Source organism: Zosterops lateralis, assembly GCF_965231275.1.
Source record: "Zosterops lateralis genome assembly, chromosome: 6".
NCBI lineage: Eukaryota > Metazoa > Chordata > Aves > Passeriformes > Zosteropidae > Zosterops > Zosterops lateralis.
The window spans coordinates 44,887,909-44,911,654 of NC_139761.1; the positions used below are offsets into that span (position 1 = coordinate 44,887,909).

Below are 23,746 nucleotides of genomic sequence, written 5' to 3' on the forward strand. Positions count from 1 at the left end.
TAACATCCGAAGGTCTGGATGGAAATAATTGTCATCTTGCCCTCCTATGTGCCAGCACTTGGTCCGATGGCAGGGAGAGGCTCCATGGCAGCCAGAGCTTTTCCCTCCAGCAGACTGGAGGGAACAGGAGGGAGGAGGGACAAGGGGGTATCTCTGCCCCTCCTTGGCAGTGGGCTGTTGTCAGCCTCCTCTGTGTCCAAGGAAACAGTTTTTCAAGATTTTTGTCTGGATTTTACAGGGATCTCTTCCCTTACTGCTTTCCTGCCTTGGGCAGGGATGCCAGCTGGATCTCCACTGACCTCATCCTTTGGCATATCCAAGCAGATCAGTACCTGCGAGGCTGCACTACAGCAGGGTGCTGGATCTGCCATGGGGACAGCTGAATGGACAGAGGTCTCTTCCCAGAGAGGCTGGGCAGGAGGGGTATTTGCCCCTGGGAAATGCATCTCTGGTCTTTAGTTTGTGGCTCAAACAATGTTCCTGCTCCATATTCTCTGACTGCTGGAAGTGGCAGACTGAAATGAAAAGATTGGGTTAGGCAGTATCCTGCCGGAGCTCAGAGAGAATGAATTTAGCTGTTCTTGTTTGATTTCAAGAGATTGCATTAAAATGAGCAAAGAGGCTGTGCACTGGAGGCTGCTTCCACTGCAGGCATCTGCTTGCAAAACTGTGTTGCAGGGTGATTCCTGCTGGTGCTGCAGAGCCAGTGGGGAAAGCAGAGCTGTGGCACCGGCCAGGAGAGCTCTGGAGGTGCAGCTGAAGGGCTCTGCTCGCTTGATTGCTTTGGCAGCTCGTCTGTGCTTAGAAACAGGTGTGGGCCCTGTTTCCATCTGCTATCAGTGGTCACTGGTGTCTTGGTGAGTGCAATGGGCTGCTTTTCCCTGCAAGCTGAGGAGCTGTGCTCTGCCCCAGGTCCCTGCTGCTGGGAAGTGGCGTGCAGGAAACTGGAAGGTCCCCAGCATGAATGTGTGACGTGATGGCTCTTGTGTCCTGTTTCACGTTGAGCTCTGTGGTTACACCAAGCTGCAGCTGACCTCTGAAGCTCTTCTTGGTAAAAATTGACCTGAATTGATCCATTGTGGTTTGTTTATTTTTTTAAAAACTAAGATACATTTCTATAGAGCTGAAAGCTTGAGCTGTATTACAAAGTTCATGATTTTCTTAAGGATGCTTTGGGATATTTTGGGGGTGTGCACGTGGTCTACATGGTAACAGTTATAAGGAAAACTGGGAATGGGTCAGTTGGAGATGTGTAGCTGGTTAATTGACTTTACTGCCATGGAAACTCAATTTGAATCACTTGGTGCTTTTTCTGGTGGGGGGGAAAAAACAGCTGTGTTAAGTGGAGGGGGGCTCTGGGTATTTCTCTGGAAGGTGTGTAAAGGAGGCTCAAATGTGAGTTTTTGAACTGTGCTTGTCTGTTCCTGTCGAGAGTTGGTGGTTTCAGTGGGAGCACGCAGCAACCATCGACGGCAAGGCTTGCCTGGGGGCCCTGTGTGACTAATGTGTAACTCAGAAAAACAAGGCAGGATTAGCTCTGCCTCCTTCCCCTCTGTAAGGAGCTCCATCAGACTGCTGCTGGGATGCTTGCATGGGACCTCTGGGCAAGCTGATGGATCAGCTCCTTGCACTCAGCGTGGCTTTGTGGCATGATCTTTTCAGGTGGGGACCTGGGAACCTTTTCAGGTTCCTGGTGCTGGTTTCAGAGGTGAGGTGACTGGCTGGGGTGTGAAGGCTTGTGCTGGCAGCCCCTCTGATAGGTACCCTGAGCTGCACCTGTGTCTGCTGCACCCCCTCCATCCACAGCTGTGCCACAGGAGGAGCAGGGTGGGGTGGAGAGGACTCAGGCTTCCCAGTGCTGGGGACCGTGTGGGGCTGTGTTGTGCTCCTCCCTCCACACTCATGGTCACATGTTGGGATGAAGGTCTGGCTTACAGTTTGAGCCTGTGCTTCTACTTTTCCATCATTATTTTCCAGGGTTTCTCTGCAAGGAATTGGAAAATCCCTTCTATGGGCTGCCGTGACAGCCTTAGAAATATCCAGATGGATTTGAACTTTGGTGCTGCAAAGGGCTTTGCGTATTTACTTTCAGCTTCCTGCTGTCTGCTTTGCTTAAGAGCTTTTGCCAGATCCTTTGCATATGCTTGTCCTTGCTCCTCTGCTCCTGGAAACCATTTGAGAACACCCTTCAGCTATGACAAAACACCTCCCCTTCCCCCACCCCCCAAAAATATCCCCAAACCTTTTGGAAGAATTTTGTTTTACTCCTGTGCCTCGGTAAGCTGCAGGGCTTGCATAGCTGTGGTGTGTTGCTGTTTGGGTGCATCAGCCTAGTTTGGAGACCTCAGAGAGCAAATCACCAGGCTGTTTTGGATGGGCCTTTAGAAAAGTGAGTGACTGAGCATGCTCAGTAGTGAATGGAGCTGTTAAACTGATTTTACATTACTTACCCCTATGCAAAGACAAATATATGATAGGTTGAAGCCTCCTCTAGGTTTCCACATGTACCACTGTGCCATACTTCTGAGGTCATGCTTCTCATCAGCTTTAGCCGATCTCAGGCTGTTCTCCTGCCAGAAATTCTTCCCCTTTATTTTCTTATTTCTGGAGTGGCTTCCAGTTGGATCAAGCAAATGATGGTTGCTACCTCTAGTGTAGAGATGACTGGGATGTGCAGAAGTGGGGGGAGGGAAAAGGCAGAACTGTCTGTTGTGGCAGCAGAGGGTAGTTTTGGATCAGCTGAGCTGCTGAGCATGTGGGCATGGCTTGCTGAAGAGCAGCTGTGTAGCCCCTGGTAGAACATGTCCTGCTTCTGCTCCAGTTTCCTTCCATGTAAAAGGGTGGTAAGGATTGCCAAGTGTGTTCATATTTCTGGGAGGCTGCAGTGTTGGAAGAGTTCTTTGTGGGGCACTGCTGACTGATGGTTTCATGTACATGCTGCCAGTTTGGCTTCCCAGATAACCCAGGGGAGGTTTCCCTCTGGGAGGACTTTAAGCACAGCTTTTAAGTAAAGCTTCCTGTTGAATCTATCAAGGAGAATGTTAGATTGAATACAAGAGAGAAGTTTGGGAGAAGTTTTCTGTGATGAGGCTGGTGAGGCACTGGAACAGTGGGTGTTTTGGATGTTGTGAAGTTGTGGATATCCCATCTTTGTAGTCGTCCAGTATCACTGTTCTCTACTGCCTTGCTTCATAACCTTTTTATAAACCCTGCTGAATCTTTGTTTGCTGCATTAGGTTTTTGTGTTTCTGCAGCACTGCTTCAGTCTGCAACAAGCAAGGAGTCATCTTGGCCAAGGACAGAGGGTCTGCTGGGGTGATGACACTGAGAAATACATATTTTGATGGACCAGTTGGAGTGCAGGAAGGTGGCAGAGGAGCTTAGCTGTCATGAGTGTGTCATCCATGCTCTGCATTGCCTGGAGCCTGGTCGTGTCTTGGGGAGGAGCAGCCCTAGGACAAGTGACTCTGCTGGGCCCTGTGAGAAGGAAGTTTGGGAACCAAGGGGGAGGCTGAGCAGTCTGAATCCCTGGCACTCCACTGAGTTTCCAGTATATTTGTCTGCTGCGGGACAAAATGCTTTGTCTGAGAGCTGCAGTTACTTTGGGAAAGGCAAGCCAGGCCACCTTCATATGGCTTTGATTAAATCCAGCAGCACTTACAAAAGCTTCAGGCATCTCTTTTTGCCTTGCTTGGCAGTACTGGGAAGCGAGGACTTAAAACTTTGCCAGTGATGTTTCTGCAGTGTTGTCTCAGAGTAGGAGTTGCATTGAGAAAATTGTCAAATGGAAAAGGAACTGGAGGAGGAAGGGAGAAAAGGTTGTCTGTATGGCTGCCATGTTGATACTCCCCATGTGCTGACCCCTGACGCAAGCATGATGAAGTCCTACAAAGCTAAAGCAGCCCCCCCTTCAGAGTTAAGCCATGTGAAGTTAAGGTATGAATTTCCTTGCTTCCATACCTTACACATAAGCTACTGAATATTATTGGCCAGGTTGAATTTATCCTGATATTTCTGTCCTTGGAGAGCTGCTGAACAGTGTTCATTTACTGGCTTCAAAAGAACAACAAAAGACCCTCCTGAAGGTGCATAACAGGAGTGGATAACTCATGTGTTTTGGTTAATGTAGAGCAGCAGGGTGATGGAGAATTTGTGATTGAGGCTGGAGTCCAAGGTCTGTACTGTGGTCTTGTGGCCTTCAGCATTGTTTCCATCATTAGAAATGCCTTCAGCCCTTCCATAATGGGAAAAGAGAAAGGGGAGAATGAGTGAAGGGGAGCCACAAACGGATTAGACTTTTTCTCAGTTCTTTAAATACCAGCTGGCAATGACAGGTCTCTGAATCACCTGCAAGAGACTGGGCAAAGCAGGCAAGTCTCTCTTTCTCAGTCCAAGGTAAACCAATGTGCTGCATGAGTTTTCTCACAGTACATAATGAAGTCCAGTTGGCAGGAAGTACATGAGACACTGTCAGGCTGATTCTGTACCTTCCTCTTGCTGGTTTGGTGTTTTGACTAGAGACGTTGTCTCACTGTTTCCTTACCTCCCTCAGCTTCCAGATCCTCTCTGTGTTACAGTGAGGATGGTCCCTCATCCATGTTTCTTGCTATTCCCCAAAAAATTGCATGAACAGGATGGGAAAAGTAAAATTGCATTAGATGTGGTGACCTTTGCCTCAGTTGTGTCATCAGAAAAACTTCTTGTGGCTGCTTAGAATTGTTTCTAGTAAAACATTTCTGCTATCTTTTCTTTGGCATGCAGCAGGCACTTCAAATGCCCAAAGCGAGGTGTTTTTGCAGCCCACAGAGGTGACTTCTGGTTAAATGTCTTCTGTGTGACTAAGGTACAAAAGCTTTATACAGCTATCAGTGGATAATATAAAGCCTTTTTTATTATGAAACTATAACAAGGAATCAATAACGATGATGAAAAAATGGAAGCAGCCTGACTCTGACATCATGCAGGATTTGCCTTCTCTGCAAACTAGAAGAAATTGCACAGGTGCTATCTAGAAAATCTTCAGCAGTATCTCAGGGAGCACAGTAGGGGCATTGTAGGTGATCTGTTCTATCCCATTTACCAGCCTCTTTTCTGCCCCTGCCACGTAGATGTTATTTTCAGTTCACTGATTGTTGAGGAGGCTTTGCTGGATGAACAGCCTTGGTTTGGGATTTATTATCTTGCCTTTTACTTTGGCTTCCTTCTGTGATTTTGGAGAAGTCCCCTGACAGCCTCATGCCACGTACCTCTGCTATGATGCCAGGGCAAGACAGGAGTGTGTTCAGGGCAGGGATCTAACACCCCCCTGATTCTTGCGAGATAGCTTTGGCAACCTTCCTTTTCACCAGCCAGCTCTTATTAATGTCACTAACTGCTATTCTCTCTAATGCTTACAGGATCTGCCAGTTCCTGTATGCCAATGGGAATCGTGTTCTGGCTCCTTGTCAGTGCTATAGGAGAAGCTGATGCTCTGAACAGGTACGTTTGTCGTGTTCCTGGTGAGGGGCAGAGGGGCTGCGTGTGGCCAGGGGTGAAATGTCTGCAGCGTTTGCCTGATGGGTGTGGAATGGATCCCGTGCTGCAGACTGCTCTGCAGTGAATAGTTATTTTTTCCATACAGAGGTTTTGTGAAAACACCCAGGCAGAAGATAAGGTTTGCATTTAGCCTTGCTGACAGCCCTCTGAGGAGAGGGCTGGAAAACAGCATTGCTGCAGAGCAGCTCCTGGGAGGCCGTGCTCCTTGCTGACACAGGCCCTGCCTTTTCCTTCCCGGAGCAGCAGCTGGGGAATCCCGGCCGAGCCCGCGGCTGCGCAGGCGGCTGCTGCGCCCTCCCGCTCCGCTGGCCTTTGGCAGCTCCCCCGTGGCGAGCATCCGCATCCCCAGCGGGGTGGGAGGGAGCTGGGAGCCTGTTGGTATCCAACCATGAACAAATCTGCTCTTGTTTTCTTAATGTATGGCAAGAACAGCCTGTAGCAGCTTATTCCTCCCTGGATAATTACTGCTGTGCTCTGCCACTGATTGCTCTCAGGGGCGGTGGAGTGGTGCCTCCCCTGCGCTGCCCTGTGCATCCTTTTGCCTGAGTTGTTTGGTTTGTTATTGCTCTAAGGCATCAGTGCTCAAATGAAAAATCTAATCTGCGCTCTTTGCAACTGTTTGACATTCTAAGTGCATTGCTTAAGTCGGGTGAAGTCCCTGAGATGCCAAACATGCTTTCAGTCATGCCCCTTGCTATGCCACCAGCAGATCTGCTTGCATCTCAATTTCAGTTTCTGGATTACTCTGAGGAGGGGAAAATATAGGGCTGGGTTGCAGTCTTCTATTGTATTATCTGGAATTGTGTTCCCAGATGATTAGGGGTGTGTGTGCAACTGGAATTGGAGTGGAATATTTTGCCATCTGTGGTTCCTTGGGGGAGGTCTGAAAAGCAAGTAGATGATCCTGCTGTGGGAGTGTTAATGGACAAGAAGGGTTGGCCTGGCACACTGAGCTTGAACCTTCAGCTTGCCCTAGGAGCAAAAGGAGCTCCTTTTGCAAACATTCATCCCTCATAGAACTTATCAAAATGGCATTGCCTTGCATTTAGCTTGTCTGAATGGCCCATTTGATTGTATAAGGATATAATCATAACTTGCTGCATAAAGCTTTCTTGATCCCTAAAAAAGTGAAATGGATTCATTGTGGAAAGAGATCTTTCTTGAAAACCTGGTTGATCCAGGACTGTCTGGGCGGTGCTGCAGACGTGCTGGAGGAGTAGGAGTCAGGGTGGAGCTGTTTTCCACCTAATTCTCCTGTATTTCCCGGGGTTTATCACAGCGTGCAAGCAAATGTGCCCTCCACTTCGGAGCTGAAAGCAGAACTGGTTGGTTGAGCACTGCCTGTGCTTCCCATGCTTCTCCTTATGCTTTCCTTTTCTTCAATTAACTTTCTGCTGTAGAAGGCCTCTTCTTAAACAGAAAACCACAATAGGGGGAACAGCAAAGGTAGGAATGCCTCCATTTGCTAGCAAGGTGTGTCTGAGTCGGGGGAGCCAGCACTGAGTCAGTGTGCCAGACTCCTGGTGACTCAGGTGGCAAAATCCCAGATCATTCCCTTCTCATGCCTGAATTGCAGCAAATTTCCTGTGACAAACTCTCACCTTCTGTAGTGACTATGCAGGGAATGCCGTCCTCTCCCTCCTGTATGGGTTTTGACCAGCTTGGTTCACTGGGGATGCAGGCAAGTGGTAGTGGTGGCGGCACTTCTCTTCCTGCCACCACAGAATGAAAGTTGATTTATCTCAGTACCCTCAACCTTACCTCTCTCCTTTCCCCACCCCCAACCCCCCCGTGTTTTTTTGTTAAGATGAGATAAGTCACAGGAGTTGCAGCTGTCTATTGAGCTTGAGGAGATTCTTGTATGAATCTGGAGGCTGTGTTCTCCTGGCAGATCTGCTTGCATGTATTATCCACTACTTCATTGTACTGGAAGGAGATCTATTTTCTGAAACATGGTTTATTTTTAGTCAAGACTTTCCCTGTCTAACTGGCAAAAGTTCAGCATTTGCAGTGGGATTTGCAGAAGTAATTTTGCCAAATCCTTGGACTGGGGGAAGGGAGAGGAAATGTTATATTAGCTAGCAAAAAAGCTAAATGCTGACTTGAAAAACAGCTTAGGACACTGTTGTGAGAGCATAAGGGTTGGGTAATGCAAGTTGAGAACAGTGTTGTGTTGCTGCAATCTGGGTTGCTCTTGCTTTTCCTTTGACAGCTGCCACAGGGGTTAACCAGCAGTGGGTGGGAAATGCTGCTCAGGGGCAGGTGACCAATGAGCCAGCCTTTTGGCCTGACCCTGAGAGGTGAATTAGCAAAGTCACCTTAAACCTCAGCATCCATGGGAAAAGTTCTGTCCCTGCAGTGCATTGCACTGTCCTGTTGCACTCATGTTTGAGGCCACTGGAGGCTTTTTGAGGGTTGAGCTTTTTGATGATGTGGAATGTATCATGCCCATGTTTGAGTACCCTTGTCAGATACCCTGAAATGAATAGGGTGGCACATGGGATGTCCTGGGGCAGTGCTGCAGCTGTCTTCTCTCTTCTGCAGCTGCTGCTCCAGGGACAAACTGTCTTCACATGCCTCATTGCTTTCACCAACTGCTTCTAACCACTCTGGGTCTTGTACTAATTTCTCATGCAAACAGCAACCTTTCAGGGGTGCAGGGATATTTTCTTCTTGGTCTTGCATCTCTTCAGACATTTCCACCACTCCTTTTACAGAGTCATCTTTGTTGTCATTAGTTGGTAGTGCTGCACACACCAGACATCTGAGAATGACACCAGAGAGTGGATGACTGTGTTCAAAGCCTTTGGTACTTAGTCTGGAAAAATGAGAGTTGTTTCCACATGTGGGCATGTAAATGATTTGTTTCCTGCTGCAGGTTAACTCCAGCAGTTTGCTTTATCTTTCTTTTCTCCCTGCCCTGAACCTCCAAGAGACAATTGCACAGCAAATTTGTCATGACTCCATTAAAAAAAAGGAGAAATCCTTCAGTTCCAATTTTTTTTTCTGAATGTTTGGAAACCAGAAAAAAAAGAAGTAGTAACATTAGGTGTATTCTGCATTTGGTCCAAGTGGGTATATGTTACCTGCAGGTAACAGACCTGCATCTTTGTGAAAAGATTGAGGATGAAACAAAATTTGAAGTGCTGTTTCAGTCATTTGGGTAGAAGCACCATGACAATCAAGGTAGGAGCACTCATCAACTGCCTAGAGCAGTAATCTTCCTGAAGGAATTAATCTGATTTAACCTGATAAAAGAATTTATGCAGTGGGGGAAGTCTCTACCATTTCCTGCCAAGCTTCCTGAGAAACCTCGGGAAAAATAAATGCTGAGATGACACTCCTCTCTCTGGGGGAGGGGCTTATGACTTCCAAAGGCCTGCTAGTATCTTTCTGTTAAAAACCATCTGTATCAGCTGGCACATCAGGATTGGTTTAGCTATTCAATTTTCCCTAGTTCACTGGGGACTTCCTAGTTGCAAACCTATTTGCAAACCCCCTGTCCGTGTGGGATGCAGATGATCTTGTGTGCCCCAGTGTTGATGCAGCAGTTGGCCCCATGCTTGCCATACAACTGATGGCCTGTGGATGTAGAGACTTCATAAGTTTGAAGCTTTTCCTTAGGGAAAGTTTTGGGTTGTTGGGTTTTGTGGTTTTTCCTTACATTGCTAATTATTTCAGTGAAATTCCTATCTTGTTAGTGCTTTCTCCCCAAAAGCAATTCTTTTCCTCTCTGTCTCTTGCCTTCAGAGGCTGGAAGAGCACTGATGTGTTAGGAAAGCCAGTCTCTGCTTTAAATGGCCTTAAGCATGTCAATATTCAGCTCAATTTCCTCTAACAGTGCCTTGCTACAAAATGAGCAGGAATCTCAGGGCATCCCTGGGTCAGCTTTTTTTTTTCTGATGCTCAGGAGGGTTTTGTTCCAGACAGGTGAGTTTATGGGGGAGGAGATGTCCACCTCGAGTTTTGAGTACTCTGATAGGAAAATATTTTTTTTATCAGTGAATTTTTGCTGGTATCTTTGATCTATGCTTAGAGTATGTGGGCAAATGTTGTAATCTGCTGGCAAATACACTGAAAATCACCGTCCTGGCTTGGCCCAAAGGAGCATGTAAACTGCTAGTGTCTGAATCAATACCCTGTCTCCAGTGGTGTAACAGGAGCTGCTCTGGAAGGAGTTAAATGGAGGTTGAGCAGTCTAATTCAGCACTCCATCTGCTCTAGCTTGCCCCTGTGCCTTTCAAATGTGCTGGGTTTTAAATAGGCTGAGATCTGAACTTGGCTGGTAGCCTCCAGTCCCAGGTACTGGGGCAGGTGAGGAGCTGCCCTGTCTGTGGCTGAATGTTGGAACCCATGTCTGCATGGGACGGTGCAGCAGAGGGAATTCTGGCAGTCTCTGGGTTACCTGCAGCAAAGAACAGAGCTGACTTCAGATTACCACTTTTAAAATCTTTGTTTAGTGCAGGTGAGCAGTTCTGTGGGCATTCTGTAGTTTGTGCTTACCCAGCCCTCCCAGCACAGCTGTGCCAGTGCCCCTCAGCTTGGTTTCATAAGCAGAGAGCTCGTGCAGCCCTCATGGAGGGTCAGCATTTGGTGACTGCCTGAATTGCTGCTTATCCCCAGAGGTGCTTCTGCTCTGCTTTGCTCTGTAATTACTTGCCACACGTTGTGTCCTCCCCAGCAGCTTTCACTGCAGTTTTTAAAAGGGCAGATAAGGAACAGTGGACAGATGGACATCTCAGAAGAGTGCTGGTAGTGGGCAGGGGGGTGGTTTTAGCCCTGGTACTTGCATGCAGCATACTCCCCAGGCAGATCCCACTGTGATTCTTGATGAAGTTTCCCTTTTCTTGGCTGGCTCATTGTAAAACCCTTTTCACTCCAAGTTTTGTTTGGAAAGAGTGACACCCACACAGATGGCTGCTCTTCAGTTGTCATTCACATTGGGATTTTTTATGTTCCTTTTTGTATTACCCTCAGGTGAAATCCAGGCTTGCCAAAAAAACATATCCCAGATTTAGAAAGAATCTAAACAGTAAGAATATTCTGCTTCTTCTCTCTAAGCTGGGAATGCAGTGGGCTATCTCATATTTTATCAGTTCAAAAGGGATTGTGTTACTTTTTATTTTTGGCTGAGTTTCCAAGTAGTTCACTTGTTTGTTTTCCTCAGAGAAAAGGTATAGCTTTCATTAAGGGTGGTTTTGGCTATGCTTTGCTCCTTCCTTGAGACTGTCTGAGTGGTTCCACTTTTTCCAGACAAGTGCCAATGCTCTGCCTTGGAGTCCTGCTGGTCTCATCTGATATGGGTTGGGGTGTTTTTTTCCTCCTAAGTAGCTCTCAGAATTGCTGGATTGATAAATAATAAGTGCTTTTAGGTCTTTGAGATATTGTGGCAGGACAACAATAAGGGGAGGACAACAATAGCATTGCTGAAAAACATGGGTTTGGTATGCTGGTGATCTATGAAAGTGTAGTTACAGCCTCTTGCTTGAAGCCCTTGCTGGGTTCCAGGATGCTGTGGATGGTGCAGTCCATAAAACCTGAGTGGTCTTGCATTGCTCCTGGCCTTTTAGCTGTAGAGAAGATGTAGAGGTAAGTCACAGCTGGCCATTGTGCAGCTGTGGTTGGACTTCTCTCTCTAACTGCCCTGGAGAGGATGGTGGAGGGTCCCACACCAGGGTGCCAGGGTGCAGGAAGAGGAGGCTGAGAAAAAAAAGGTGAAAATGGCAACCTGAAATGGCAAAAGTTTCTGGTAAGTTCCTAGAATTGTGGCTTGTTGTCTATTTCCTTCTTTATTTATCTAACCCTGCAAAACTGCTGTGGCAGGGCTGGTGGTAGGCTTTGAGAGGCTGGAAAGATGCCAGTACAAGGAGGTGTCTAGTGCTTCCTTCCAAGTATATTAACTCATTCCTGAAATATGCATTTTGCCGAAAAAAATAATTTCTAGGGTAGCTGTGTTTGGGCCCTCAGTGGTCATGTTTTGAGTGGAAATGAGACTGTCAAAGCATTCCTTAGGAGGGCAGGGCCAGGCACATGCATAGCCTTCAATGCTGCTGACAGTGCTGCCATCAGCCCCACAGAGCCCCAGACCTCTGTGTGGCATGGTGAGGAGCACACCCAGGAGAAGTGTAGTCCCTCAGGGATTTAGCAGGTTGCATCTATATGAAAGAGGATTTTTTTTTTTTTTTTTTTTTTTTTTTAAGGGATTGACAATCCATCCTCCACTCTTTTTTTGCCCTGGCGTGGTGCCAGCAGCCCGGGTATGGTGGCTGGGCTTGTCCCACATCCAGGTGGAAGCTGTGGGAGCATTGGAGTGGGGAGGATCAGGGAGTGGAACCCTGCATGGTGTGAGTGCCAGCAGCTGCCAAAACCCCTGTGCCAGTTTTCTACTAAATGCAGTCCTGGATTAAACTGAGTAAATACCTGGTTTATGGGAGCCAGGATAAATGGCTTGACCATGGTGATTTTCTTTTTGGTCTTTATTTCCTAATATGCAATTGCTGTAATTCTTCTGTGTTACTTTTATCATTCTGATAAAGTTCTATCATTCTTTTATCATTTCTGAAAGTATGTTTTCCTTTTTTTATTTTTTTTTTTTCCTGAGGGTTTTGGGCAGTGTTTTCCAAAGCTGTTGTGGCGGGTATTTCCCCTTCTCTCTCAGAAGCAGCTTTTATTTTGGAATGAATAGCTCGTCATTGTTCACATTGTATTCCACTTTTATGGGCTTTTTTTCCCCTTCTGACTTTGAAAAAGGGGAAAGCAGTCTCCTAAATACTTCTGGAGTATTTTGGGTCACTTTGCAGAAAATATTTCTTTCCTGTTATAGAAGGACTCATATTCAAAGCTCCAGGCAGGAAAGCTGTTTGCAGCACTCACACTGGAGTTTCTGAGCTCTTGATAGCTTTTTCTTGGGTTTGGCCAGTTTCAGTTAAGATTGTGCTGAATTCACCTTTGAGCAGGACTTTATAACCTTGTCAGAGTTAACTTTTGTTGAAACATTTCTAGCAACATAACCTGCTACTACCAGTTTCTACAGAGCATCCCACATGTTAAACCTGTTCCACTCTTCCAGATCGATGCCTGTTTTCATACTCCCCCAATTTCCCTGCAGAAATAAGAGGTTATTAATAGGATCTTTATGGTGTTTACCAGACTTGACATAGCTTTGCACCGAAGTGTCTCTTTACCTACATTGCACTCAGAAGCTGAACCCTGTGGTCAGCATGGTGTACATCTGCAAACCTCCCTTGGTTTGTTCAGAGCATGATGATCTGGCTGTGCAAACACTTAAATTGGCTTCCCTAATTTAAAATGAGTTGCAATAAAGAATTTATCCACTCAGGTTTTTATGGAACTAAATATTGTTTATTTGAGATGGGGGTTGATTTGCATTTTTTGGGTTTTCCCCCTTCCTCTGCAATAGTGGTGAACAGCTTTAGGTTACATCAGCCCAGGTATATGGTACTTGTAGCATAGCAGTGATGTTTCCTAGGATGTTTCTTCCCCTCTCTTCCAATGATCATTGATCTTGTTGAGTGGGCACAAGGTCTTCTGGCCTGTTGGGTCCCGGGAGTCTGCTGATCCAGCAGTGAGAGGGCTGTGGTGAGCCAACTGCTCAGGGACAGGATGTGAGGCACCAACCACAGCAAGTCACTACGATCTTCTCAGCTGCCACTTGTTACCGTGACCTTGCAGCGTTTGCAGTGTGTGATCTGATGCTCAGGAGATTGGTTTTGAGTGGTAACTGTCTGAACAGGCAGTCCCAGTACTTGTTGCAGCTGACCAGCCAATGTGGATACACTCTGACAAACAATGCGCTCCTTTGGCTATAGTTCCCCTCAAGATGGGGAGGGTAAAAGGGTGGAGGGAGTGAATGGGGCACATGTAGAGATTAATAACCTCTTCTCAAGTCCTTGTTCTCTTTCATCCTTTGAATTAGCTGTTTTCCCCTCAGTGTGACAACAGAATTTCATAATAAAATCCACATGGGAGAAACCAGTGGTGGTTTTTTTAGTCCAAACAGCCTCCATGTCATCTGAGTATTCAAGAATTTATTGGGACTCTTAAGGATTAAGAGACTAGAGGCTAACTGCATGTTGAACAAATTAGTTTCTCCCCTTTAATGATGTCATGATGATGCTGTTAGAGAAACCACAAAAGAAGAATGTTTGTCAGAGCATCTCTTCCGAGTTCGTGTGTATAAACTGCAAACTCAAGTTCTTTTAATTGCAGTTAAAACCCTTGGGGTATTTTTGGGAGATGCTTTTTCTTGGTTGGATTTTGTGGTGGGACAGCAATATGTGCTTGGATTGGCAATGGGTTGGTCTCAGAGCAGAGGAGCTTTTGTCCTCCTTTTTCAGCCCTTTTTCTCCTTTCAAGTCATGCCATACTGTATCAGGCCCTCTCAGGAGATTTGTGATAGGTATGGAGGGATAATAATTATTTCTCTTCAAAACAATGTTGAAGTATGAAGTACAAAGACCATTTTCTCCACAACTGTTTGCTTATATCAACCTGGAGTAATACTCCAAGCATGGTGATGACTTTTCTTTCCATAGGAAAAGATGCACTTTCTTTCCTTGTTTAATCCAGTTTCCCTTAAGGTTGCTTGAAGCAGCTGTTCCTTTGGCTGTTTTCAGATACCAGCCGAAAATACTGGTGTTCAGCCTTCAGAAGGCTTTATGTGTAGGCTAAATGAAAAGGTAATTTACTAAAGGACCTAACCCTGGCACTGCAGCATCTCTTAGGTAGATGTAGTCATCATTACCTAAAAATTCCTAAGGTGTAATAAGAACTTGATTATGCCCCTCCTTGAAAAATCTGGTTAGAATTAGAGGTCAATTTAAAAAAAAGAAAATTTCAGAAGGACTCATATTTGACATTTTGAATATTATTTCTGAGTGAAAGTGCTGTTTTCTTCTCTTTCTGCCACTGAAAGGGAAATCCCTTTCAGGCATCCAAGGCAAGAGGACCAGTAGACTTCTTCATGCTGCAGTAGTTTCTTGCTTTGACTCTTGTGTCTGGTGTATTAAAATCCCTTCAGATGGGCTAGGTTGTGTTTAAATTAGCTTATCCTCTATCTTAACTAGAAAGCTCTCTTGAACATTTTTTACTATTAGTGTTGAGAGAGAACATTTTTGTAAGTAGCCTGATGCCAACGCTATTTTTTTACCCACAGTGTTAATTGTAGGGGGAAAAAAAAAATTAAAAATGGAGTCCATGCTTGAGCTTTCTAGCCTTGAAGGTTTGGCAGGCATGTTGTGAAAGAGACTCCTGCGTTCCTGATGGAAACCCTTTGAATTAAACTTTCTTTGAGTCAAGGGACTTTGTGTGTCTGTCTATGTATGGAAAAGCCTGCGAGCGTACTTATGTCTCGGCGTCTGTGGAAAAACCAGCTGCTGTGTCTGCCTGTGAGTGTTTGTCCTGGGGATCTGCCTGAAAAGCTGTTTTTTCCATTGCTTGAGCAGAATATCAGGCTTGGCACACTTTGTCATGCAAAGTGATACAGATAGGGTTGGCAGCTGGCACACCTTTTAAAGGGCCTGTTACTATAATCTTGCCATAACTCATTAATTATGCTGTTGAGGTAATTATAGGGGTGTACTAGTCTAGCTAAAACAACTCCTTTACAAACCAAGGTTCACTTTGGTTCTGTCCTTCTAGTTTGGCATGCTGCAAAGGTACAAGGTAGTTCTGGTCTTCTGTACTTCCTCCCTCATGTATGTATTGGTATCTGTGATAAAATAATCCCCTGCTGTTCCTGACTAGGTTGCAAAAGCCTCAAGGATGATGCATGGGAAAACAGACTCGATGTTAATAATTTAGCAGCTAGATCATAGAATCAGAGTGGTATGGGTTGGAAGAGACCTTAAAGATCATCTCATTCAGCTCCCCTGCCATAAGCAGGAACACCTTCCACTAGACTGAGTATAAGATGCCTAATGCTTTCTTAATAGTTGCAGTTGTACACATGAAAATACGATTCATATATTGATAAGAATACCCTGCAAAAGGTATACAGTGTGAATTTTTACCTATGTAAAACCTCATTTGTAGATGTAACTGCTCATATTTATACCTAACTATGAATATATCTAATGAAGGATTAGATACTGGACTACACTTGAAAAGTCACAGTGGTTGTGCTTACTGAGAACTCTATAAAGCTGCATTGATCTGTAAATTGGGCAATCACCTCCTTTTTTGTGGAAATGTGATCCTAACAAAGAGAAGTCTTTAGATTAATTTCAGTGACATATTTTTCTCCTTCCAAATCTAGAATTTCAATTTATGAAAGTAGCAGGGGAACAGAGGCTTATTGGATATTCTTGAGAGGATTTTTGGGATGCCCTTTGCAGCAAAGAGGCAAGGAGCTGTCAGCTTTCTCCATTTGCTGAGCTTGTCCCCTGGTGTGCTCTTGTCTACAGAGCAGATGCTGGAGGGCACCAGCTCAGTGCAAGCTCTGCACTAAAATGCTCTGCTGGTCTGAGGTAAGTGTAATTGCTGTATCTCTTTCCTGGGGGCTGAGCTGTTCTTCCCTGGAAATGAAGAGGAATAAAATCAGCTGTATTAGCAGATCAAAAAAGAGCAATCTGCCAGCCTTCCTAATGCTCAGGTCACACCATGCCCCGAGCTGGGCTTTTTGTTAAGAGCAGCTCAAATAAGAAAAGCCAGCAAGCCGCTGAACAAAACAGAAACCAAAACTAACAAAGGAAGCATCTGCTATTCAGATGAACTGATATAGGTGAGGGAGGAAAAAACAAGTCATCAGAGACTTCCAAAGGCTTGTTGCTTTGGCCAGGAATCTGCAACTCGGAGATGGCAGGCACTTTATAGTGTGATGGTGATGCAGATGGTTCTGTGGTGCTATCCTAGGCAAAAGCAGGCTGGGTAATGAGAAGTGGCTGATGGTGCTGAGCTAGGGTGCAGGACAGCAAAGACTGGTCTTGCTCTGTTTAGAAGGGTTGAGATGTGCCTCTCCAGGGCAGCTCTGGTTCTCTTTTCGATGCAATGGGAGGTATTGTGGGAATGAAGGAAGGAACTTTGCCCCAGCGTTGGCCTCTATTTTCACTTTGCATAGTAAGCAGAGTGTGGCACCGGTTTGTGGCAGTGCTGAGGGACTTGTTTGGCCACTCTGAATGAGCATCTCTCCATGGCAACAGGAGAGGAGCCCTGGTCCTCAGGGCACTTCAGGCTGAGGTGGGTTGGTTCGTTGGAAAGTCTGGCACAAGGCAGTGATGCTTAGGTTACTGTTTTTATCACCACAGCATTTGTAATGCTGGCTTAAGGATGCATCCCTGCAAGCCCATGAGCAGGACAGTTTGTTCTGGTTATTCTCCTAGTTGCCAGAAGCCCAACTGGTTCGAGGTGAGAGAAGAAAGAAGAGAAAGGGTTGTTTTAGCTGGATGCCAAATACAAAGAGGAAGTATAATGTGCCCACAGGCTGCATTGTCGGCACATAAACCTAGTGAACAGGAGAGAGGACAGACTGCTTGTATTGGCACTGCTGTCAGCTCTCATTTTCTCACAGCTGGGGAACCATGAATGCACAGACCCCTTTGATGGGATGTCCTGGTTTTAACCTTCTCAGTTGAGGGATTTATCAGCCCCAAAGCATAACATGTTTCTGTGTGCACCTTGCCCAATAGCAATGGGTTTCACACCCTTTGCTGAGTGGGCCCTGCCAGCCCCAGAGCTGGTTAGTGCCATGTTGCTTATCTGCACATCTCTGTGGAGCGAGAGATGACTGACCCACAGTTTCTACTTGCGATCATCACTCCCATTATTAATGCCTGCAGTGTTCAGAGAGCTCAGTTTTTTATTTAACCAGCATCTGGTGAGACAATCCTCATGAAATTCTAGTAACCTGTCATTTTAGTTCTTTAAAATTCTTGGTTTCTTCCAGTCAGAAGCAAGTAACCTGCTGTGAGAGTACCTCAGTGCTCTTAGTGTACATGAACACTTTAAGGAGCTTTCTAGGATGGGAAGCACAAGAGGAGCACAAAGAATCAGAAGCATTTTGTCAGCCTGTTGGAAAGTAGCTACAGCAGTGAAAAAATGCTTCCTTTTATGTGCACATGCAGTGTCTGACATCCAGGCAGAATGCTGACAAGATGCTTGTCTTGGAGGACAAGTTGAATGATCTGCATAAAGTCCTTATGATTTCTTCTCTCAAAGCAGAAGTGGCTAGAAAACCCTCAGAAGAAGAGGCCTGTCTGATTTTGTTGTTGTTAATTTGTTCTGGAGGGTTGACTGCCACAAGGAGAAGGATCTCTGCTACGTGTTACTGGTTTTGGATCTGCTCCTGGTTCAAGGAGATAAAGGTGTCCTCTGTGTGAGCCATTAGCCTGTTTCCTAGACCTTGTGTTCATGCATCTTCTGACAGACAGAGCAGCCTTTGAGTAAAGTGGATCAGCTTTCTCTCTGCTGTGAATGTTTCCACTGTTAATGAAAGATGTTTTTGTTTTGGAGGCAAAACACACCCAAAGACACCCTGGCAGGTTTCTTTGTGCCAGGTTTTGACTCAGATACTTAGTGAAACAGAGGAACAGCTTGAAAACGGTGCCCTGGTCACCACTTCAGCTGCCTGAGGAGAAGTGCAGGAGTAAAGTGGCTTAAAGCTCCTTCAGTTCAGCAGTGTGCACAGCACTGCCTTCCTGTTCCTTGGGAGTGCCCTGATGTTCACAGCCCTCCAGCATCAGCTACCCATTAATGGCTTTTGGGAGAGTTTCATGTGTGTGGGAAAGCTGTGGTGTAGAGAGGTGATCTTGCTCTGTCTTCCTGGAAGTTCATCATGTCTGGTGATGCAAGAGGTTTGTAAGCATGATCTGCTTGTTGCAGCATCTAAGATTGCAATGGTCTGTGTGGCAGGGATGTCCAAGCAGCCTCTTGCCCTCAGATTTCCTTTACAAAGTTTGTGGCCCAATCATGATGAGTGTGTGTGTGTCTTCTAATGGGCTGATGGTTGTAGATGCTGGATAAATTTTGTGCCACGCATTGAGGATCTCCCTCCTGGAGTTTGAGCTGTCTTTTAGTAGATGAAGGGTTGCACTTGTTCTTGTCTCTTTGAACACTTCCAGCTTCTGTTTCAGAGTGTCATGCTATGGAGAAGACAGGACGTGCTGTGTCTCACTGCTTGGGGCTCTGCACCAGAGGAAACATTTCCCCTCTGAATCCTCTGTCCAGGAAAGATGTTCTCTGCAGGAACAGCTGGAAGTATCTGTGTTCCCTTCTTGCTCTGCTTGTGTTTCAGAGCCCTGTCAGAGACAGTCTCTTAAGATGTCAGGTCAAATGGTTTAAATGCTGGAGCCCAAACTTCTCCCAGCTTTGCTGTAATGCCCATGTATGGTATCTCAAGAGTGGAAGACCTGCTCCAGCCAAGGTCCAGGTTGGCCAGTATCCCCTCCCCTGGTTGACAGCTGGAGTGGATCCTCAGGGAAGGAGGAGTCTCGAGGTTTAACAGCTGCACCGGTGTTGTCCTCCTGCAGTTTCCATGGTACTTTGCAGATACTTTCTATAACTTGCTCTGAGTAGCAGAACATGCCACAACACAATTGTGGGTCACTTGGAAGAAATATTTTCTCCTCCTTGTTAACTTTTTTTTATCTGCTCTCTTATGATCTTTCAATGTGAAGACTTGCTCTTTGCTCTATGGTTTGCATGACACCAGTGGGTCCTGCAGGTTGTTTTCTTTCTTGCTTCAGTACAGAGGTACCATTTTTTGTGGTGCCCACAGCTTAATATTTCATGATGATCCACTGACTGCTTTGACTGTGCTGCTCTGGAGTCTGAATTCAGGCAAATGCTTTGTGGATGCTTTGAAAGGGGTTAGAACTGACCTGTAATTGAAGGGAAAATGGAGTAATGGCAGACTTAGTTGCAAAAGCATTCTGCTTCTAGCTGGAAGAGTTGTTAGCATACTGAAGAGAAGGAATTTAGAAACGTGCCCGCATGACCCCAGATCTATTACTCAGCAGGCATTTTTGTTGCACATCTTGCATTTATTTTCTTGCTAAAACTTTAGGCAATTTATCAGTGTTGCCATTCTGTAACTGGACACCCTTTTGCACTGGCTGCCTCTCCAGCCAAAAACGAAGTGAGAGTGATGTTAGCTAACGGCATGATCTCAGCAAATCATCTAGATGAAGACAGAAGTTGGCTGCTCTCTCCATTTATGCTTAGTTTAAAGTACTGAAAGCTACAAATGAACTCGTTTCAATTTTCCAAGTGCTGTGATAAGAAAATAACCAGCCCCATTTCCTAAAATTTTCCAGAGCTGATGTCCATGCACATAGAAAAATGCAACACATCCAAAGCCCAGCTCACAGGTTCCTCTTCAAGAGCACCACTGCTTGAGATAGCTTGATGGAAATAATGGTGCATCCAGCAAATTGATCATGTTCCACAATAGATAGTACACTTAAGAGCAGCTTAACTTCTTGTGTTGTCTGTAGGTTTTTTGATCTCCCCTCAGCAAAGATTTATATTTGAATGTTTATGGATCTCTGCATTGTGCATATTGCTTGGTATGGACTTTGGGGACAACAGGAAAGTTTTGCCAGCTCTTGCTCCAGGTGAGGAAGGGAGCAGGCCAGAAGTTAAGCCTACAGATTTATACTTCTCTGCTAAGCCTTGTGTTTTCTCTGTGCTGATCCATGTTGGAGGATTGGAGATGCATCAACAACATTAGAGTAAAAAATGTGTGGTAACTTGTTCTGGTGAGACTTTCCTGTATGTCTTGATTTCTCTTTCCAAAGAAACTCTCTCCATCTTCTGGTGCCTGTTCCTGTGGCAGATTGAGAAGGGCCTTTATCCACGGCAAGGGCTCCAAGCACTAAGATGACTAATGGATGAGTCTGAGCAGAGAAAATAGCTGCCTGCCTGATCAGATGCTGATGGCTTGGTGGAACATTTCCTCTCTTCCTGCCTTTTGGGTGGTTCCACAGTACCTGTTGTAGCTTCCTGTGAGGCTTGTATTCACTGTGCATGCAGGATTTGTTCTTTATCTGTGACTAAAACATGACTGGTGTTTCTTTAGGAATAACAGCAGCAGAATCAGGTAGCTGTCATCTGCTCTCCAAAAAGCATTTGGTTGCTGTTTTCTCTTATGATACAACAAAGCACTGCAGACTTGTTCTGTCTTTTGCTCCAAATGCAAGTAGCTTTCTTTGGTCTTTTTTGTTTTTGAAAAACCTTGTGGCAACACTACACCAAAATTCTGCTGTTTGAGTTGCACCTTGTCTTGAAGGGAGGAGCAGAGTCTTGACCAAAGATGACAGACATTATGCATTAAACAAGGTGACTGCCACAGTGCAACTGCCATCAGTGGGCCTGGGAGCTAAACTTCTGTAGGGCTTGGTGTGCCTATGTGTCCTTTCCACCATGAGCTGAAACCTGGCACACTCTGGCTTTGCAAAGCAGAATAAAATGCTGTTGGAGAACTTGCACCTGACCCTCTGCCTTCCTGCTGGAGCAGAGCCTGCAGAGCACCAGCCTTTGTCAATCTGAAGTCAAGGGGCTGCTGTCCCTAAGGTGCAGGGAATGGAGAAGCCTTGTGGCAGGTTGGGAGCAGGGAGCATCTGTGGCTGTGTGAGTGTTCTGTGAGTGTTCTGTGCCCACGTGGCAGAGTGTCTGTCAAGGCGCGCACTGACAAACAGAGCAGCTCATTAGTTACAGCAGCCGGGTGTTGCAGCAGAAGGCCCGGGCTTGGGGAAGCTCTCGGGTAGCTACTTGAAGGAGGAGGCAATTGCTGAAACATTCATAAACTTGACTGTGAGCAGACTTCCCAGTTGCCTCATCCTCAGTGGAGACAAGGGAGTGCAGCCAGGAGCTGCTGTACTCATCCCAGGAGAGGTGGCAGGGAGCAGCAGACTCCAGAATTAATTATCTTCATTAATTCCCAGAACAAATTTCCACCTTCAAAAGCCTAAATGAGCAGAGGCCTGCCAGAGTAATACCCCGAGTGGTAGCTTTTCCTATTTTTTTTCTCATCCTGTAAGTTTCATATGGAGGAGAATGCTCTTGGAGTCTCAAGAAAAATAGCAACCAAACAATGCTAAACATTGGCTGTAAAAAATTTACTTATTTGCTGCACACGTTGAAATGTGACAATGTGGGGGCATCTCATGCAAGCCCCTTGTTATTTTAGCTTTTGTTCTTTGCCTCATATATTAGTTGTAATACTTTAAAAAATATTATTCCCTTATATTTGGAAATAAGGGTACAGCAGTTTAGCTTCCAAACACCTTCATTCTCTGCATGTCTCCAAGGCAGCCAGGTGTGCTGTACCTGGTTTTATGGCTCTATGTCCTACACAAGCTAGGCTGGCTATCTATTAGAGAGCATTTTCCCACACTGTTGTCTTGTTTTCCTTTTTAAGTTTCTCCTGTTTTCCTCCTGAAAAGGAACAGCGGATGGTGTGAGGAGCAGAGTCAGGCATTCAGGGATAACTGCTGCACTTGTCCTCAGTTCACCCTCTCGTGTCTCTCACCACAACAGCCTGTGTTAGCAAAGATGACAGTGTGTTAGCCAGAAGAAATACATTTTTTGCTGTTTGAGGAACTGGCTAATCATTACACGCCTCAGTTTCCCCATTTAAGAAAGGGTTCTTTGAAACTACCTCTTTTCTCCCAAGTTTGTATCTCTTTCAGACAGGCATGAATTTTGCTATAAGGGCCTCTGCAGCAGTACTGTTGTGAATCCGATGCTGCTTCCTCCAGAGAGGCTCAAAGTGCTTCTGTGCATCAGTTAGGGAATGGCCTCCATAACAGGATACAACTTGAAAGGGCTTCTTTTTGGTGTTTTTTTTTGTTTTAAGGTACTTTTGCAGATGTTGTGGTTAAAGGCTTCTATTTCTAAAACCCTAAATCTTGGATTGTGGCTCCATAACAGTATGTAGTGGGATTTGGAAAAAGTCTGCTAAAATTGTACATAAGGAATAGTGAAACAGTTAGGTCATGTTAAAGTTATTAGACTTTCTGGTGCTAGTGCATGTCTTCTGGGGTTTTTTAAAATGAGTGTTTTTCTTTTTAAAAATACAAATAATAGACCTTCCATTATAGACAAATCTCCCTTTTTTAGGATAGTGGGCTTTTTCCTAGTAAATGGCTTTTTTAGTGGGAGCTGCCTTGCTCTTTCCGTCTGATCTCTGTGCCCACATCTCTGAATGTTTCCATTTCAGAAAGGAGGAGGATTCTGGTGCCAGCAGCCAAACTTCAAAAGCTGCCATGCAGAGGAGTTCATATTTCTGAAGCATTTGGAATGAGCAATAAATAAAACAGCACCAAAACCCCTTAAACTTTTACTGCCATGCAAAAATAACAGAAAAACTTGCTTCTTGGTTCCTATAGTCCTTGTCATGCTAAAGTACTGAAACTGAATACTCCTGTCATCCCCTAAAAAGAACCTGAGATATTTAGGAGCACCCAATAGCTTTTAAAGAAAATATGATGTTTTACCTGTTGAATGCTTCAATTGTGCTGTTACAGTCAGTGACTTAAAATGGGACTTTTGGGTACTTTTTAGATGCAGGACACAGGTAATGGCTCTCTTTCCCCACATGCAATGGTGTTTGTCACACCACAGACCCAAGTGGTACGGGCTCACTCCTATCCCCAGCACCTAACTCCAGCCATCCTGGTGGAGCTGAGTTTGGATTAGGCATTTTTTTTCTTTAAAAGCCTCCTAAGAGCCTATTGAGAGGGAAGGGGAATGGCTTTTCTTTCCAAGAGCAGCTGAATGTGGTGCCCTAGTTACGATGGTTTTTTAAATGGAGTACTTCAGAGGATGTACAAAAGCATCTTTAGTACTTGCAGTACAAGGAGAATGAAAGGACCTAGATTATGTCAGCAGTGTAGCAGAGGCTTAAGTGAGTATCATTCATTTATTGTTAGGACATGACCCAATTTGGGTTGTATTTATGGAGTTGGAGGGGAGAATGGACCTGTTTCAGATTACTTTTGAGCTTTAAATGTACTTACAGGCTTTGTGTAGGAATTGCATTGGCTCCCGCTGGGTAAACAGAGCCTTTCGGAGGGTGTTCCCCATGTAGTGGAGCAGTGATGCATCCTGGCTTGTCTCGTGCTGCCAGAATGGGTTGATTCATACCACTTCTCTCCACATGGCAATGTACTGGATGGGGAAGAAAAGGAGTTGTCAGACAGAACTTGCCCAGCTGATTTTTATTTATTTTATTGCATTTTCCTGCAAGGATTTT

General features: G+C 45.4%; 1 protein-coding gene across 1 annotated transcript in view; it reads left to right on the forward strand.

Moving 5' to 3' along the window:
* Nucleotides 1-23,746, forward strand: part of LOC310910586 (USP6 N-terminal-like protein) — a 75,695-nt gene that overhangs the window by 6,640 nt on the left and 45,309 nt on the right. The window contains exon 2 of the mRNA XM_083863418.1: nt 5,397-5,478. The gene's annotated coding sequence lies outside the window, so the exon portion shown is untranslated. The remainder of the gene's footprint in view (nt 1-5,396; nt 5,479-23,746) is intronic.